Genomic DNA, 15,613 nt, shown 5'->3' with positions numbered 1-15,613 from the left:
AGCAGAGGGTGATAATAGACCATGTCAGCATCAACCAAGCTTTAGAATAAATCAAATAAAAAAACCATCTCCTGAAGTGATTCAATTAACCTGACACATAACTCAGTCCCTGTCTAATTGATGGTTTCAACGTGGGGACAATCTCTCAGTTCATACACAGTGCACATTAAAGGATTCAATGTCAAGTCTGTCATCCCATCTCTCAATGGGTGAAGACATTGATAAACTTGATCACACACACACATACATACACACACACACCAGGAGCTCTAAGCTGCCCAGTTTATATTGAATCCACTGATCTAGAAAGGATACACGAGCACATGAAATAGGAGCAGGAGTAGGCCACATGGCCTCTTGAGCCTGCTCCATCATTCAATAAGATCATGGCTGACCTCACTGTAACCTCAATACCACATTTCACCCCCTTGTTAGTCAAGAATCTATCCAGCTCTGCCTTAAAACATTTGAAGATTCTGCTTCCACTTTTGAAGAAGAGAGTTCCAGAGACTCACAATCCTCAGGCAAAAGATTTCTTCCCAGCTGTCCAAAATCTGCAACCTCTTATTTTCAAACAGTGACCCTTAGTTCTACATTCTCCTACAAGAGAAAACACCATCTCCATATCCACCCTGTCAAGAGTCCTCAGAATCTACTATGTTTCAATCATATCATCCCTCACTCATCTAAACTCCAGCAGACACAAGCCCAGCCTCTCCAACCTTTCCTCATAAGACAAACTGCCTATTCCAGGTATTAACCTCATAAATATTCTCTGAACAGCTTCCAACACGTTTACATCCTTCCTTAAACAAGACAACCAATACTGTACACATTACTCTGTATGTGGTCTCACCAATGTCCTGCACAACCTCTTTCCTTTTATATTCAATCCCCTTTGCAATAAACAATAACATTCTATTAGTTTTCCTAATTACTTGCTGTACCTGCAAACTAACCTCATTCATGCACTAGGACACTCAGATCCCTCTGTACTCAGAGCTCTGCAATCTCTCACCATTTAGATAATGTGCTCTTTTATTTTTCCTGCCAAATGACCATGTCTCATTTTCCCACATTATGCTTCATTCGCTAGATCTTTGCCCATTGACTTCACTTTTCTAGCTTCCTTAGGCGCTCTTCACAACTTACTTTCCTCCCTATCTTTGTATCATCAGCCAATTTAGTTACCATACCTGCAATCCTTTCATCCAAGTCATTTATATAAATTGTAAAAAAGTTGAGGCCCCAGCACAGCCCCTGTGGCACACCACTTGTCACAACCTGCCAGCCAGAAAAACACCCATTTGTGGTAACTCTGTTTTCTGTTAGCTGACCAGTCTTCAAACCAGGCCAATACATTACCTCCTCCACCATCATCTTTTATTTTTTGCAATAACCTTCACAATTTTTTGCAATAACCCTTTCATAAAACCGTGTTGACTCTGCCTGATGACCTTGAATGTGTCGTGCTATATAATCGTTTCTAACATTTCCCCACTGGCAGCTGTTAGCCTGTCTGGTCTGTAGTTTCCGCCTTTCTGTCTCCCTCCCTCTTTAAATAAAGGAGTTAAGTTTGCTATTTTCCAATCTAATGGAACCTTTCCTGAATCAAGGGAAGTTTGGAAACTTAAAACCAGTGCATCAGCTCTTTCACTAGCCACTCTTTTCAAGACTCAATGATGAAATCCATCCAGACCTGGGGACTTGTTAGTCCATAGCTCCAATAATTCACTCAATACCACTTCCCAGTGATTGTAAGTTTCCAACTTCCTCCCTCACTTCCATCTCCTGATTTAGGGGTGTTTCTGGTACATTACTATCCTCTATCGTGAAGGCCGATGCATAATGCCTGCTTAATTCATTTGGCACATCTTATTTTCCCATAATAATTCCCCAGCCTCAATTTCTTTGGAAAATATTTATAGAAACTCTTACTGCCCATTTTTATATATCTAGCTAACTTTCTCTCCTACTCTTATTTTCCTTCCCTCTTAATCTGTGCTGTTTTTAATATTCTGTCCAATCTACTAACCTGCCATCTTCCTTTGCGCAATTATATGTTTTTCCTTTGGTTTGATGTATCTTTAACTTCTTAAATTAGCCACAGATGGTGGGTCCTCAACTTGGATTTTTTCCTTCACACTGTAATGTATCTATCTGTGTATTATGAAATATCCCTTAAATATCTGTCCCTGCATATCTTAACCTCATTTGCCAGTTCATTTTAGCCAACCTTGCTTCTATGAAATCACTATTGCCCTGTCACAGCACAAAAACAGACATTTGGCCTCATTCTGGCATTTCTATTCCGCTCAGGCCTCCTCCCATCATTTCTCATCCAAATTTACCATTGTAACTCTCTATTCCTTCGCCCGCAAATACTTGTCTCACTTCCTTTTCATTGTATCTATATGTTTCAACAAGAAACATATTTATGTAGTGTCTTTAACACAGTGAAACCAAGGTGCTTCACAGGAGCACTATCAAATACTGAGCCACACAAGGGGATATTTGGTTAAGTTATTTGGGGATGAAATAGAAAGGATTGAGAACTTCAAGTTTTTAGGTCTCCAGATCTCCAACAACCTGTCCTGGTACCACCATGCCAAACACTATAGTAAAGAAAGTCCACCAACGCCTCTACTTTCTCAGAAGACTAAGGAAATTTGGCATTTCAGGTACGATTCTCACCAACTTTTACAGATGCACCATAGAAAGCATTCTTTCTGGTTGTATCACAGCTTGGTATGGCTCCTACTCCGACCAAGACTGCAAGAAACTACAAAGGGTTGTGAATGTAACTCAATCCATCACACAAACCAGCCTCCCAGCCATTGATTCTGTCTACACTTCCCGCTGCCTCGGCAAAGCAGCCAGCATAATTAAGGACCCCACGCACTCTGGACATTCTCTCTTCCACCTTCTTCTGTCAGGCAAAAAATACAGAAGTCTGAGATCACGTACCAAGCGACTCAAGAACAGCTTCTTCCGTGCTCCTGTCAGACTTTTGAATGGACCTACCTTGCATAAAGTTCACCTTTTTCTACACAGTAGCTATGACTGTAACACTACATTCTGCACTCTCTCGTTTCCTTCTCTATGAATAGTATAATTCGTATAGTGTCAACAATCAATACGTTTCACTGTATGCTAGTACATGTGCCAAAAATAAATCAAATCAAATCAAAATGAGGTGGAGAGGTATTCGCTTGAGATCCGTATTCTCACCACTTTCTGGGTAAAGAATTCTCCTGAATTCCCTACTAGATTTCTTGATGACTGTTTTATATTGATGCCCTATAGTTAGACTCTTCCCTAGAAGAGGAAACCTTTTCTCTTTATCCATTCCATTAAAGCCTCTTAGAATTCCAAAGATTCAATCAGGTCACCCCTCAGCTTTCTATCTTTCTCATGAGAGAAAGGAGACCCAGCTTGTTCATCGCAGCCAAGGTAACTGTTGGATATCCCAGCCAGTGTCAAATGGCCTTAGCTTCATGAGGGAAGAATCAGCCAAGGCCCTTGTCCAGTGACCTCAACCAGTTAAATGTTTGGTAAATTAACAAGAGTGAACAAGGCTTCAGTTTAATGACCCTGTGAAAGACAGTATCAATGATATATGAATTATGCTGTTAAGATACACAAGTGAAGGGGCATTGTTTAATTCTGTAAGTACATATAAAATTAGATTGTGCTCCATTAAGAGATTGTCAACTTGTTTAAATTAATTTGTTAATTTTCCCATTTGTTTAATTGTTGTATTCAAATGAATATAAAGAGGGACTGCTGGGATCCAAGCTGCAATAGGTAGAAAGCAGACATATGCAATGCTGTAAATAAACCTATTACCCAGTGTCTACTTTCATACTAACTGGCCTAACTGACTGACCTAACAGAAGGCATCTCTGATACAGCAGCACTCCCTTGGTGCACAGCACCACAGTGCCATTCTGGGTAACTTACACAAGTGGCTGGAATCAACTCAGATTGATTCAGGTGTTGACAGAAATGCTCACTGGGTCACAGTTAACATCAGTAGCCATTGTGTGAAAGTTGCAGAGGAACGCACAGTGACATAACGTCACTATTAAACAGTGGGAAAAGAAATGTCCTAGGTACCGTGTGTGTGAATATCCTACAACCTTAATGTCTAGGCTTATATTCTACATGAACTTGTCTAATAATTGCATAAAGAAAGTGAAGTATATATTCACTAACGATGCAAAAAGAGAAATACTAAATTAACAAATCTACCTCATGGAGGATATATTCTTGGTATGGACCAGTTACATCAAAGCATTTTAAAAGATCCAGAAAGAGATAACAGAGGCACTATTACACATACTTAATATTTCATTAGGAAAAGATATAATGCCAGTGGACTGGCAAATGGTTAATGTTACACCCATGTTGTAGAACATATCCAGTGAACTATCGACCAGTTTACCATTGCCCCCACTTCCAGCCTGGTGCACCATCAAACATATCTTCCCCTGCCCTCCCTATTTGTCTGGGTGCGTGGGGACCTTGATTATGCCGGCTGATTCTCTGAGGCAGCAGAAAGTGTAGACAGAATCTATTGTAGATGAATGGGAGGCTGGTTTGCGTGATAGACGGGCTTCGTTCATGACCCTTTGTAGTATCTTGTAGTCTTGGGTAGAGCAGGAGCCAAACCAAGTTATGATATAACCAGAAAGAATGTTTTCTATGATGCATCTGTAAAAATTGGTGAGAGTCATAGCTAACATGCCAAATTTCCTTAGTCTTCTGAGAAAGTAGAGGCATTGGTGGGCTTTCTTAACTGTATTATTGGCTATAGTTTTAACTATAGCAGAGGCACTGGAGACAGTACATGCTATCAGTAACGTGAGATTGTATCCATCGAGTAAGGATGAAAGGACTGAGGTCGCTTTCCTCAGGGAGGCAGAGGAGGTGACCAGAGCGAGGTCTTTAAAATCCAGAAAAATTTGACTAAGTGGGCGCTGAGAAATGTTTCCTTTTGTAGGGATGAGAATAATGAGAGTCTTGCGTCAATATAAGGTAGTTCCCGAGAAATTCAAGGCTGAGGTACTTGATTTTTTTAAATAAAAGGGTGATGAGAATGTAGAACTTGCTGCCACGGAGAATGCCAAAGTAAATTATATAAATATATTACATAGAACATAGAACAATACAGCACAGGAATAGCCCTTTGCCCATGATGTTGTGCCAAACATGATGCCAAATTTAACTAATCCCTTCTGTCTGCCCTAGGTCCATATCCCTCTAATTCTTGCATATTCATGTGTTCATCTAAAAGTCCTTTAAATACCCCTATTGTATCTGCTTCCATCACCACTCTGGGCAGCACATTCCAGACTCTACCATTCTCTCTGTAAAAAAAAACTTGCCCCTCACATTTGTGGAAGAGGAAAATGAAAAAGCCAATGAGGGAAAAGGGGATAGAGGCTATTTTAATGTTTTTTTTTCATGGGATCCGGGTGTTGCTGGCTAGTCATGATGTGGATATGCCGGCGTTGGACTGGGGTAAACACAGTAAAAAGTCTAGCCAATCCCTAATTGGCTTTAGAAGGTGGTGGTAGGCTGCCTTCTTGAACTGCTGCAGTTGCTGTAGTGTATATACATCCACAGTGCTGGTAGAGAGAGAGTTCCAGGATTTTGACCCTGCGACAGTGAATGAACGGTGATATACTTCCAAGTCAGGATGATAAGTGACTGAGAAGGGAATTCCAGGTGGTAGTGTACCAATGTGTTTGCTACCCTTGCCCTTCTAGATGATAGTGGCCATGGGTTTGGAAGGTGCTTGAATGCTTGAATCCGTCAATCCGTTTTTTGAATGCTTGAAAAAATGCTTGAATCTGTCAATCCATCATCAAAGAAGAAATAGCGAGGCACCTAGAAAAGAATTGTTTGATAGAGCAGACGCAGCACGGATTCGTTAAGGGGAAGTCATGTTTGACGAATTTATTGGAATTCTATGAGGATATGACTAGTACGGTAGACAGAGGGAAACCGGTGGATGTAGTGTTTCTCGATTTTCAGAAGGCGTTTGATAGGGTGCCTCACAAAAGGTTGCTTCAGAAGGTTAGGGGGCATGGAGTTGGGGGTAAGGTATTAGCGTGGATAGAGGATTGGTTGTCTAATAGGAGGCAGAGAGTTGGTATCAATGGGTACTATTCTGATTGGCGGTTGGTGACTAGTGGAGTGCCGCAGGGATCGGTGCCGGGGCCTCAGCTATTTACCATTTGTATAAATGGTCTGGAGGAGGGGGCTGAGTGCAGGGTGACGAAATTTGCTGATGACACAAAGATGAGTGGAAAAGCAAATTGTGTGGAGGGTGTGGAAAGTCTGCAGAGGGATCTAGATAGGCTGAGCGAGTGGGTGAGGACCTGGCAGATGGAGTACAATGTTAGCAAGTGTGAGGTTATCCACTTTGGCAGAAAAAATAGTAGGAGGGATTACTATTTATAGGGCGAAAAGCTGCAGCATGCTACGGTGCAGAGGGACCTGGGGGTCCTTGTGCATGAGTAGCAAAAACTCAGTCTGCAGGTGCAGCAGGTGATCAAGAAGGCAAATGGGATGCTGGCCTTTAAAGCGAGGGGGATAGAATATAAAAGCAGGGAGGTCTTGCTGCAACTGTACAGGGCATTGGTGAGGCCGCAGCTGGAGTACTGTGTGCAGTTTTGGTCGCCGCACTTGCGCAAGGATATTTTGGCCTTGGAGGGAGTGCAGAGGAGGTTCACTAGGCTGATACCAGAGATGAGGGGGTTAGACTATAAAGAGAGACTAAATAGACTGGGTCTGTACTCGTTGGAGTTTAGAAGGATGAGGGGGGATCTTATAGAGACGTATAAGATAATGAAAGGGATGGATAGGGTAGAGGTAGAGAGAGATTCTTCCCACTCAGAAAGGACAGCAGAACTAGAGGACACAGCCTCAAGATAAGCGGGGAGGAGCAGTTTGGAACGGAGTTGAGGAGGAACTTCTTCACTCAAAGGGTGGTGAATCTCTGGAATTCTCTGCCCGTTGAAGTGGTGGAGGCTACCTCGCTAAATATATTTAAGTCACGAGTAGATAGGTTTCTGATAGACAAGGGAATTAAGGGTTATGGGGAGAAAGCGGGAAAGTGAAACTGAGCCACTTCAGGTCAGCCATGATCTTATTGAATGGCGGGGCAGGCTCAAATGGCTAGGTGGCCTACTCCTGCTCCTACTTCTTATGTTCTTATGTTCTTATTATGTGCTGTCTAAGAAGCCTTGGTAAGATGCATCTCCTGCATAGTACTCACTGATGTTGTTGTGTGTGGGTGGTGCTGCAGCGAACGTTGAAGGTGATGGATGGGGTGCCAATCAAGTGGGCTGCTTTGTCCTGGATGGTGTAGAACATGCTGTTGGAGTTACACTCATCCAGGCAAGTGGAGAGCATTCCATCACACTCCTGACTGTGTACAATTCCCTGAGAGATCAACGATCTGACTCAGCCTTAAATATATTCAACAATGGAGCATATACAATCCACAGGGACAGAGAATCCAAACTGGCACAAAAGGAAGACAATTGGGGGTGGAACCATCTGGCCATGTTCACCCCAAAACTGGAAAATCCCGCCAGAGGTCAACAGACTTTTCCATGGTTTGCCCCTTGCCCGCTATGATTCCCATGTTGGATGGGACAGGAAAATTCACCCTGGGGAGATTATGTGTATGAGCATGTTGCATGTGTGTGCATGGTTGTACATGTGTGTGCATGTCTACATGTACACGTGTGAGGATGCACGCATGCAGGGTATCTGTGTTTGCATCTGCATGTGTACACACTTGTTTGTGCATGCGTATGTGTGCGCATGTTGCATACATGTGCATGTGTTTGTATGTAAGTGTGCATGTATATGCACTTGTGCATGTATGTGCATTTGTGCATGTTGCAAGTGTGCACTTGTGCATGTATGCACGTCACATATGTGTGTGCATTTGGGTGCACATATGTCATGAGATCAAACACACATGCGTGTAGCATATCCTCTCTATAATCCTTTCTCATTCACAGTTAAAGATTTTTTAACAGATAGTCATAAATGGATATAAATTGTGAATTCTAACCTGAATCCAAACCTTTAACTGTAGTGAACTCCTCCTGCCCAGTACCCACCAATCACATGAAACCAATGGCAACAGGTCAGTGCGCAGGAGGCAAAGGTCAGATGCAACTGTGACAACTTGTCTTTGACGCCAATTATCTTCTGTCAGTCACTCCTGTGCCTGACAGCTCACCAACCTGCTGACTCTCAACCCTAATTATATCCTGTGCCCCCAACCTCCCAGAGCAGGCACTGAGATTGTGTGTGGAGGAGGAATAAGAGTGTTTATATTACAATGACAGCTGTATTTCTGGGATTACAATCATTTCGATTCTCCTTGCAATGCAGGTTCCTCTGCCAAAAACTTTTTCCAAGACAACGATAAATATATGATCAGTGAAGTGATAGAAATATGCTAATTTGTGAGAAGGCCCCTCCCATTCCAAAAGCAGTCAGTAATTAACAAGTTGACAGAGCCTTGTCTGGGAGATGGTGAATGAAAAATTCTGGAATTTTCTTCACGATATAAATAACCATTGCGATCCGAATTACTCTGCAGGAAATCAGAAGCAGCTGTCCCCTCCATGGGTAATTGGAGTTTGGATATGCTGGGAGGGAGGGAATGGGGTCAGAAATCCGGCCATTAACAGTTTGACCAAGTCAGTCAAAGGCAGTGTGAACTTGAGACAGGCAAGATAAGCAGCAGAGAGAACTTATTTAGATATAAATCAAGATAAAACTATAGCCGTTTCTGACACATTTAATACTCATCCAAGATTAAAAGTTAAATTTAATCAATACAGCCTCTAATCTGCTTGTAACTCAAGTTGCTGTTTTGAACTTATCTTGCTCATTGTACCTACATCTGTACCTGTCCTGGGAGTGTTCAATGGGGACAGAGTTGAGGGAACCTTACTCTGTATCTAACCCCATGCTGTACTGGTCCTGGGAGTCTTTAATGGGGACAGTATAGAGGGAGCTTTATTCTGTATCTAATACCGTGCTGAAACTGTCCTGGGAGTGTTTGATGGGAACAGTATAGAGGGAGCTTTACTCTGAATCTAACCCTGTGCTGTATCTGTCCTGGGAGGGTTTTATGGGGACAATGTAGTGGGAGCTTTACTCTGTATCTAACCCCGTGCTGTGCCTGTTCTGGGAGTGTTCGATGGAAACAGTGTTGAGGGAACTTTACTCTGAATTTAATCCCATGCCGTACTTGTCCTGGGAGTGTTTGTTTGGGACAATGTAGAGGGAGCTTTACTCTGTATCTAAGTCCAGGCTGTACCTGTTCTGGGAATGTTTCATTGGAACAGTATAGAGGGAGCTTTACTCTGAATCTAATCCCATGCTATAGCTGCCCTGGGAGTGTTTGATGTCAAAGGAACATGTTCTAATTCCCAAAACCACCTTGTGCATGTTAATGTGATGTCAATGTTACATATTACTGTAACAATAAGAGAGATTCTTTTTTATTCATGGGATGTGGGTGCTGCTAGCTAGGCCAGTATTTTTTTTCTAATTCTAATTGCCCCCGAGAAAGCGGTGGTGAGCTGCTTTCCTGAAGGCACTCCTATCTTGTGCCTTGTAGATGATGAACAGACTTTAGGGAGACAGGTTATATGACAATGGGATAAAGGCTCTATTTAGATAAATCCTGGGGGCCTATGTGAACATCAAGTCCAGAGGTTCAGTATCAGTATTTGGTCTGCCTCACTTAACATTCCCAGAGAGAGCTGGCAATCTGAATGTTCACTACTTGAAAGTTGACCAATTAAACTGGCAGCACTCCCACCTCAGTCAGAAGGACATGGGATCACGCCCCACTTCAGAGCCTTGAACACAAAAACTCCAGGCTCACACTCCAGTGAGGAAATGCTTCACTGTCGGAGGAGGTATATTGTAAATGAAACATTAAGCCAAGGCCCTGCTATACCAATCCCGATGTGGAGATGCTGGCGTTGGACTGGGGCAAACACAGTAAGAAGTCCCACAAAACCAGGTTAAAGTCCAACAGGTTTATTTGGTAGCAAACGCCACTAGCTTTCAGAGCGCTGCTTCTTCGTCAGGTGAGTGGGAGTTCTGATCACAAACAGGGCATATAAAGACACTAACTCGGTTTACAGAATACTGATTGGAATGTGAAAATTTACAGGTAATCGAGGCTTAAAGGTACAGACAATGTGAGTGGAGAGAGCGTTAAGGACAGGTTAAAGAGATGTGTATTGTCTCCAGACAGGACAGTTAGTGAGATTTTGCAAGCCCAGGCAAGTCATGAACCCAAGATCCCAGTTGAGGCCGTCCTCATGTGTGTAACCCCCATGATTTGCCTGGACTTGCAAAATCTCACTAACTATCCTGTGTGTGCTTAATGTTCTCTCCACTCACATTATCTGTACCTTTAAGACTTGATTAGCTGTAAAGATTTGCATTCCAATAAGCATTCTGTAAATTGAGTTTGTGTCTTTATATGCCCTATTTGTGAACAGAACTTCCACTTATCTGATGAAGGAGCAGCGCTTACCCGAGTCTAACACTGGCATCTCCACATCATGACTACCATCGACCTGCAAACTGCCGGCTCCAAGTGGAGAGGATCTCCAAGAAGATCGCACATATCTATACAGACATCAAGTTTCTACAAAGACGCAAGAAAGCAGACAAAATACCGAAAGGACAACAGATCATGAACCCACTCAGGTCACTTTATAACACAGACTATGCTGAGAGACTTTACCATCGCACTTCTCTCTCACTCCTCAACCATCTCATACGCCAGCTCTACAGCAAATGCCGCATCCTGGCAACCAAGACAGAGTCCATATTCACAACTTGCACTCAGGACCAGACCAGCTGTGAAACTCTGCCAAGCAGACGAGACAAAGGAACTACACCATCGACATGCACACCAAGAACTGGAAACTTGAGAAACTCGGCATCACCACCAGCAGCAACCAAGCCTCCCCCGGCAACACAGTAGAAAACAGTAGTGCCACCACTGCAGGGAAGTCCATTGTCCACTAGTTGGACAACACACTTCAACCAGATGAAATTGAAGTTCTCAGCCGAGGGCTCAATTTCTGCCCCACCACCAAAATAGACCCCATCAGTCTCGCAGCAGACACACAGGAATTTATCAGGCGAATGAGACTACGGGAATTCTTCCACAAACCCCAAGAGGCCAACAGCGAATACAATGAGACAGCCAATGAACCAGAACAGCCGACAGAGAAATCTGCGATGTAGCAACTGAAGAGGGAAGAGTCCAATTGGACTTCTCCAGAAGGCCCCTGCCCTCAAGTCGACATGGATGCCCAAGCCATCAGGAGATGCGTCAACTCCAGATTCATCAGCCGCACTCACAAGACAGCCCCGAACATCACCCAAGCACAACACAATGCCACCCGTGCTCTCAAGACCAACTGCAACATTGTCATTAAACCAGCAAAGGAGGGGCCATCGTCATACTGAACAGAACAGATTACTGCAAAGAAGTGTACCGACAACTAAACAATGAGGAACACTACAGACAGTTACCCGCAATCCGACCAAAGAACACACCCGTCAACTCAATAGACTGATCAAGACCTTTGATCCGGACCTTCAGAGCACCCTCTGTGCTTTCATCCCACGTACTCCCCGCGTTGGAGATCTCTACTGCCTCCCGAAGATACACAAGGCAAACACACCCGGCCGTCCCATCGTATCAGGCAATGGGACCCTGTGTGAGAACCTCTCCGGCTACATTGAGGGCATCCTGAAACCAATTGTACAAAGAACCCCCAGCTTTTGTCACGACACTACAGACTTCCTACAGAAACTCAGCACACATGGAGTTTCCATGAACCAGGGGCACTCCTAGTCGCAACGGATGTCTCGGCACTTTACACCAGCATCCCCCACAACGATGGCATTGCTGCAACTGCCTCAGTACTCAATGCCGACAACTGCCAATCTCCAGATGCAATTTTGCAACTCATCCGCTTCATCCTGGACCGAAATGTCTTCAATTTCAACAACCAGTTCTTCAGCCAGACACACGGAACAGCCATGGGGACCAAATTTGCACCTCAATATGCCAACATCTTCATGCACAGGATCGAATAAGATTTCTTCACCGCACAGGACCTTCAACTGATGCTATACACTAGATACGTCGATGACATTTTCTTCCTTTGAACTCATGGGGAACAATCACTAAAACAACTATATGATGACATCAACAAGTTCCACCCCGCCATCAGGCTCACCGTGGACTACTCTCTGGAATTAGTTGCATTCTTGGACACACGCACCTCCATTATGGATGGCCACCTCAGCACCTCACTGTACTGCAAGCCCACGGATAACCTCACGATGCTCCACTTCTCCAGCTTTCACCCTAAACACGTTAAAGAAGCCATCCCCTAGGGACAAGCCCTCCATATATACAGAACCTGCTCAGATGAGGAGGATCGCAACAGACACCTCCAGACGCTGAAAGATGCCCTCATAGGCACAGGATATGGCACTTGACTCATCGATTGACAGTTCCGACGCGTCACAGCGAAAAACCGCACCGACCTTCTCAGAAGACAAACACGGGACACGGTGGACAGAGTACCCTTCGTCGTCCAGTACTTCCCCGGAGCGGAGAAGCTACAACATCTTCTCCGGAGTCTTCAACATCTCATTGATGAAGACGAACATCTCGCCAGGGCCATCCCCACACCCCCACTTCTTGCCTTCAAACAACCGCACAACCTCAAACAGACCACTGTTCGCAGCAAACTACCCAGCCTTCAGGAGATCAGTGACCACGACATCACACAACCCTGCCACAGCAATCTCTACAATGTGTGGCGGATCATCGACACGGATGCTATCATCTCACATGAGAACACCATCCACCAGGTACAGGGTAGATACTCCTGCAACTCGGCCAACATTGCCTATCCGATACACTGCAGGAAAGGATGTCCGGAGGCATGGTACATCAGGGAGACCATGCAGACACTACGACAATGGATCAATGAACACCGCTCGACAATCACCAGGCAAGAGTGTTCTCTTCCTGTTGGGGAACACTTCAGCGGTCATGGACATTTGGCCTCTGATCTTCGGGTAAGCGTTCCCCAAGGCAGCCTTCATGACACACGACAGCACAGAGTCGCTGAGCAGACTGATAGCCAAGTTCTGCACACATGAGGTCAGCCTCAACCAGGATCTTGGGTTCATGTCACACTATCTGCAATCCCCACGACTTGTCTGGACTTGTAAAATCTCACTAACTGTCCTGGCTGGAGACAATACAATCTCTTTAACCTGTGCTTAATGCTGTCTCCACTCAGATTGTCTGTACCTTTTAAGACTTGAATAGCTGTAAAGATTCGCATTCCAATCAGTATTCTGTAAATTGAGTTTGTGTCTTTATATGCCCTGTTTGTGAACAGAACTCCCATTTACCTGACGAAGGAGCAGTGCTCTGAAAGGTAGTGGCTTTTGCTACCAAATAAACCTGTTGGACTTTAAAGTGGTGTTGTGAGACTTCTTACTGTAACAATCCCATGGCACTCTTTTCCAAGCAAAGCTCATGAGTTCTCCACTGCCTTGGCCGATATTTATCCTTCATCTAAAAATTTGATTATCTGGGCTTTATTGCATTGCTCTGTGTGAGTGCATCTTATGCACTAATTGGCTGCCAAGTTCCCTACATTATAACAGTGATTACATGTCAATAAATATGACATAAAAGCTTGCCTTTCTTTATTGATAACAGCAGGCATTGAGGCTGTTCATTTCTCTGTTCGGAGCTTTACATCATTTTAATTTCTTTTGGCATGTGAAGAACTTCTTCTCCACTCAGGACATTTGTTCCCACTACCGTCACACTTGCCAAGAATGAAAGCGAGTGGATTATAAAGACTCTGCACCTTAAAGTCAGTCACCATTTAGATATGTTTATGACCTCCTGGTTTCACCTTTCCTTGTGATCTATGGTCCTTGGTATTCCCCAGGGCTCAGTATCACACCCAGGAGCTAACGGGCATTGCATTAGCTTCATCCTAGAGATACTTAAACAACTTTCCAATGCGGAGCACTTTGCCACAACTGAAGCTTCTTGAGCTGCAAATGGACTGACCCCTCTATCTGTGCAATGTCTGACTGAGCATCAGGATGGAGAAACCAATAACATCAGAGATGTTGGGGTGGGGAAGAGGAGAGGAAGACAGTATTACTGCAGCTGAAACCATCCATTGCCAAGGATTCCGTGTCCAGTTTTAACTGCAACTTAAAGTGTGAGTGAATCTGTAAAGGACCACGGGAAATGTATCACAGAGAAGACACTTCACCAGAGAATCACATCTGGGAATTTACACTGAGCTGAGAAGAGGGCAAACATCTCACTTGTTGCTTCCTGCTGTCACCTACATCCATTGCTCCAAAAAAGAATTCAACTCCCCAGAGAAACATCATCAACCTCAAAACACTTTGCTGAAATTTTCTGCACAAGTTTCCTCTTTACATTGTTCCCCATGCAACCTCCTTCCATTCGGACTCTTTCAGGACACAAACACAAACCCTGTGAAACACACACACACATACACAGAAACACACACACACACACACACACACACACACACACACACACACACACACACACACACACACACACACACACACACACACACAGGGACTGGGTGAGTATTTGGATTACGGCTTAGTTGTTTCAGGCCTGTCCAGGCCACTGTCAACCAATGCACACCTGCAGGGTTGAGAATGGCTCACACTTCCTGTGAGTTTTAAAAAGATTTGCATTTATATAGCGCCAGTCACCAAGCATACCAGAAGCTAAGCAGACTCAGACCTGGTTAGTACTTGGATGGGAGGCCACAGGGAATTCCTGTTGCAGTAGGCTTAGGCGGAGGCAAGGTGGCATAGTGGTTGGCACTGCTGCCTCACAGCTTCAGGGACCCGGGTTCAATTCTGGCCTTGAGTGACTGTCTGTGTGCAGTTTGCACGTTCCCCCTGTGTCTGCGTGGGTTTCCTCCAGGCACTCTGTTTTCCTCCCACAGCCCAAAGATGTGCGGACTAGGTGGATTGGCCATACTAAATTGTCCCTTAGTGTCAGGAAGGTTAGCAGGATAAATACATGGGGTTATGGGAATAGGGCCTGGGTAGGATTGTTGTAGGAGTGGGCTCGATGGGCTGAATGGAATATGCTAAGATCATGAAAAGGGCTTTGCAAATGCAAGTGTTTCCCTATTTCTCCTTTTCCGTGGTCCCTTTATGACTGGACCTCAGGTGAAATGAGATCAGGTCCAACCATGCCCCCAGTGGTCGAGCAGCCAGCCAACACTCACTGCTCAGGCCTCACACACTAATGATTTGCACCTGGGTAAAATGTCTGAGGGCCCCAGGGGAAATGTATCCCCAGATTACTGAAGAGACTTGAGAGTGACGTAGAGCAAGTAAAAGAAATATTAATTTTATGCATATATTCACTTCCATGAATCCCAGTACAAATTAGAAGATAAAGAACAAAACTTTTTTTAAAATG

The 15,613-nt window shown here is 44.2% G+C and overlaps 1 protein-coding gene across 12 annotated transcripts in view; it reads right to left on the bottom strand.

Moving 5' to 3' along the window:
• mtss1lb (MTSS I-BAR domain containing 2b) overlaps positions 1–15,613 on the bottom strand; it is a 181,351-nt gene that overhangs the window by 39,732 nt on the left and 126,006 nt on the right. The gene's annotated exons all lie outside the window — the stretch shown is intronic.

The sequence above is a fragment of the Carcharhinus amblyrhynchos genome, chromosome 4 (assembly GCF_965287045.1).
Source record: "Carcharhinus amblyrhynchos chromosome 4, sCarAmb.v2.hapA, whole genome shotgun sequence".
Taxonomy (NCBI): Eukaryota; Metazoa; Chordata; class Chondrichthyes; order Carcharhiniformes; family Carcharhinidae; genus Carcharhinus; species Carcharhinus amblyrhynchos.
The sequence above is the reverse complement of the archived record's forward strand: the minus strand, read 5'-3'. Positions and strand labels throughout refer to the sequence as shown.